Below are 4,439 nucleotides of genomic sequence, written 5' to 3' on the forward strand. Positions count from 1 at the left end.
TTTCATCCACAATTTTGGATTCAAGACATTGCAAAGAGAGGGCCAAGTGAAAAACATGTAGCAAACTTAGGAAAACATCTTTGTTCTCTAGAAAATTACAAGTAAATATAGGATCAACATATAGATTTATGCCATCTGTGTGCAAAATGATATCATATGCCATAGCCCCAAAAAGTAAAACCTTGATATCAAGAAGACAAACTACGTGTCTTTGAATGCAGTAACCTGTCCCGCCTTGTCAATAGTGAACCAACCAGCCTTTTTGAAGTTCAAGAGTGAAGATTTTAACTCTACCAAGCTTTGATCAAAGAGATGCAGGAACGGACGAGAAAATCCAAGAACAGAATCAACTACAGCTCCTTGCAAGATAATAGAAACAACCTCTCTATCTTGGGGATATAATTTAGCGGGCAACACAGGCTGCTTAGTGATTGTAGATAGTCTGCCACAAGAGTAGCAAAATGGGTTGCTAGCTTGCCGATTCACATTTAGACCTTTGCACATACCGCATGAATACTCGACATCCAAGCTATTCACACTCACAATTTCTAGCGTTCCAAACATCTACGAATTCAACAATGACCATGAAGTGAACATAAATGCATTTTTTATTAATATATGCACACACAACAATTACCTTCTACCCAAAGCCTAAGTTTGTGACTTGTTTTAGCAAGTGTTCTTGGAAGACACCAACCAAAGAGAGAGGAAGCGGGCACAAGATAGTAGTGTCAAACACACTAAGGGTGTTTGACAGATGCTTGAAGACATTGATGTTACGAGCAACACATGAGTAGTATCCAATTTCTTTCACTTCGTGCACCATAAGCTGATAGTCAACCCATCACGTAGGGACAAAGAGAAGCTGCCACCAACATGCAAACATGAGCAAAGATACATTTGTGTTGCAATTTTTTTTTTACAACACTCACACTAGCTCGGTCGCTTGTTGAAGGTTCATCTGCCCATAGTCAAACGGAAGCTAGGAGTGCCATCGCTTTTAACAACGTTCTCTATTTTGACAACAATAAAAGCAACTATTGAAACAAATTCAGCAGCACTTGTGCTTTGAGAGAACAACTCTTTAATTTTCTGCTCAGGATAAAGTTGAAGACAGCAGTCAAAAGCCTCAGTTTTGACAACCAAAGTCGTAGCATCTGCATACAAAGCCCACAAGCAAGTTCAACCGTCCTTGGAAACAACCCTTTTTACACATGCACCCTCAAGGCGAACAAAGTCATTGATAGCAAAGGCCTCAATAAAATTTGAAAGGTAGATCTCAGTCACAACAAAGGTTACTGTATGACGAGATTCCCTGTCAAGAATATCCGCGCGTAGATATCTACCATTGTTGGACTTGGGAATCTTGTAAGTGCCGTACTTACATAGGACTTTTCCTTCTAGAGCAAACCTAAAATTTGCAGTCTCAGACAATTCAAAAATTGCCAATTTTCTCAAAGCAGGGGTTATGGTCAATTGCGAGTTGAAAGATTCAACATTAAGATCCTCTTTCCCTTCTGAAGTGTTCTTAATCAAAGAAGATGAGAATGAAGAATCTGCCAAGCATCTAGATGCTTTACCTAACAAAAATCATTAGATAAGTAAGGGAGTGAAATCTAACCATATAAACAAGCTGTAAATTTTACCTCTAACAGAGATCAAAGCCTTTTTTATAGCTAAAGATGAAGCCTTGTTCAGTTTTGCTCTCGGGCTGAGTTTCTTGCCAAGCGGGAATTCGGATGACTGCTTTTGGTTTCGAGATAACGGTGACACGACAGCAGCTGCGTTGTTCTGACTACCAAGGTTTTTGTTAATCACAACAGACGATTCTAAGTCCGATGGTACACCCAATGAAAAATCATCGGAGTTTACATCTAAATAAAATTGCTCATGTCAATGCTCTAAGTCATAGCTCATCACAACTCATAAAACAACAAAACAAATGCATATACTAGCAATCCATAGGAATATCCATTGAGGTAGGTGAAAGCAATCTTACTTATAACCAGAGCTTTCAGCAGACAAACTTAGAGCTTGAAGAACAACACAGGCAATGTACATAAGAGTGCTTGTTATATAGGAGGAGGAGGAAGAGAATATATAAAGGTTGTATCTTTCTATGATGAGGAGAGTAAATGTCTTCACGGTCAACAAAGAAAGCTTTAGTAAAGAGTAAGGATGATGGTAAGTAGTGGACAATTATCAAAAAAAGATGAGCAAAAGATAACTTCACTTATCTTTTTCATCATTAGTATACAATTATCAAGGAAAGAAGAGACAAAAATAACTTCACGCTTCTTTTTCATGATAAAAGATTTTTTTAAAATTTTCTTTCTTTTTTTCAACCTGAAAATATTGAAAAATTGAAAACTCAAATTTTAATTATGGTAATTTTCAAGAATAAGAGAATTGTGTTTTGAATTCAACACTACTTTTAAAAAGTGTAAGCAATTATTAAGCTATTATAAATAAATCAAAATAGTTTAATCACTAACTATCATTTTTTTGGAAATCTAATAATTATTAGGGAAATTTTTCTATCCCACTAGTCTTAATCAAGATAATGATCGATTCAAAAAGAGTAAAATTAACATAATATGCATTTTTACGTTACCGAAAGCTAGAAAGGGAAAAATTCAACATCGATGCGGTCTTTAAAACTGTCTGCAAGGTACCAAAGTGATACGTTAGTCATTGCATTAACACAACAAAAGTCCTTAGATCTTTCGAATGAAAATTTTTCTTACTGCCAAAAAAAATTCGTACCTTTTTTAAACCATAAGCTCAGAGAAAGTAACCAAATAATGGCATGAATCCATAATTGGCATGTGTTCATCATCATAGCTTATCTTGTATACCAAATCCCATCCGTATCTAAAGCCTGACCAGTCTTCTCTAATTCTATCTGAAATATCTCAAGATGTCCAGGCAGCAAATGAGACATCATCGCAATTTCCCATCGTGAAAAAATAACAAGAATACAAGCTTGATTTGTTTAATTACACACGTAAAGCATAACAGAAATCCTAAGCACTTAAGATAAAACTTGAGAACAATCTTAAATTTAAACCAACCCTATCCCACATCGACAAGTATACACAAAAGCAACCATTATGCTGCTCATTCTCAACTATGCAAAACACCGACACAAAATGTACAATCTAGATGAAGTAGAGCTCAGCTAAGTTTACAACAGTTACTCTCATAGACACTATTGACCCATTCCGAGATACAACAAACACATTTAACCTGAGGCCAACACATATGAGAAGCTATGCCTGTCGACAAACTCCGAACAGCCTACAAATATCATTAACATTATGTGTCCCTCTCGCACCTAAAGTGTGAAGTACATCACATGACAAAGGTTCTTATTGATGCAACTCACCTGCTTACTCTACTTCCAATCATGGATTTTCCTCCCCCAACATCTGCAAAAATACCACATGGAAGTGTCAAAAGTGTCCTGGTGCTCATGAAAGCATCCAACCCGCCTAGTCGACGTCACATGTGTCAGCATACGGGACGTCGTATCTTGGAATGCACTGATTGTAGGATATGATGCCCAACAGGGGCAGGGACAGGGTGCAGGTGCAGGGGCAGGGCCACAGGTGTGCAGGGCGACCACCTTCACAACCTCAACAGAGTTGTGCACAACAACAGGATTCCGCATAGAGCCAACAACAACAGAGTGCTCATGACACTCTGCACTGCTTTCAGCAGACAGCTACACACACACACACACATAGAGAGAGAGAGAGAGAGAGAGAGAGAGAGAGAGAGAGAGAGAGAGAGAGAGAGAGAGAGAGAGAGAGAGAGAGAGAGAGAGAGAGACTCCAGAGTGGTTCACGTCACGAAGGGCTGCAAGAGGCACGTGGAGGGGGGAGAGAGAAGAACATACAACACGCATGCAAACTAGGCAGTGCCGACACTGTGGTGGCTGCAGTAGACAAGCACACAGTGGCAACCTTCACGGCTATGGCCACCTGCACGATTACCTGCTGAGGGGCATTAGCCCGCACCTCTTCACCTTCGTCATCCTCCACGCAGTGCAACCCGGCCATGGCAGCTCACGTGCAGGGAAGCTTCCCGCCTACCCCTACCCGTTAGAAGCTTGGGAGCTAACAACCTTGAAGCCGTAAAGTAAGCTAATGATGAGACTCACAACCCTAGAAGTCTTATCACTCCCTCCACAACTGATAAGCCAGTAGATGGTCTACAGATGGCCAATCCTTATCCCTACCTCCACCAACCTCCTAGGATATCCATCTTGTGCGGAGAGTGGCCACTTTTCCAATCACTTTAATCATACCACATAGTGATTCTTGATATAAATCAACAAAATGAACAAAATAAATGAAAAAAAATATTTTAGTCAACAAAAAAACATTGCATGCTATAGCCTTTGCCCTTTGGGCAGGCCAAAAAGGAAACAATTG

General features: G+C 39.4%; 1 pseudogene; it reads right to left on the reverse strand.

The window, feature by feature from the left end:
- Positions 1-201: 201 nt before the first annotated feature.
- Positions 202-826, reverse strand: LOC147439645 (uncharacterized; annotated as a pseudogene).
- Between the last annotated feature and the right edge of the window lie 3,613 nt (positions 827-4,439).

The sequence above is a fragment of the Adiantum capillus-veneris genome, chromosome 16 (assembly GCF_014529385.1).
Source record: "Adiantum capillus-veneris isolate H3 chromosome 16, ASM1452938v2, whole genome shotgun sequence".
Taxonomy (NCBI): Eukaryota; Viridiplantae; Streptophyta; class Polypodiopsida; order Polypodiales; family Pteridaceae; genus Adiantum; species Adiantum capillus-veneris.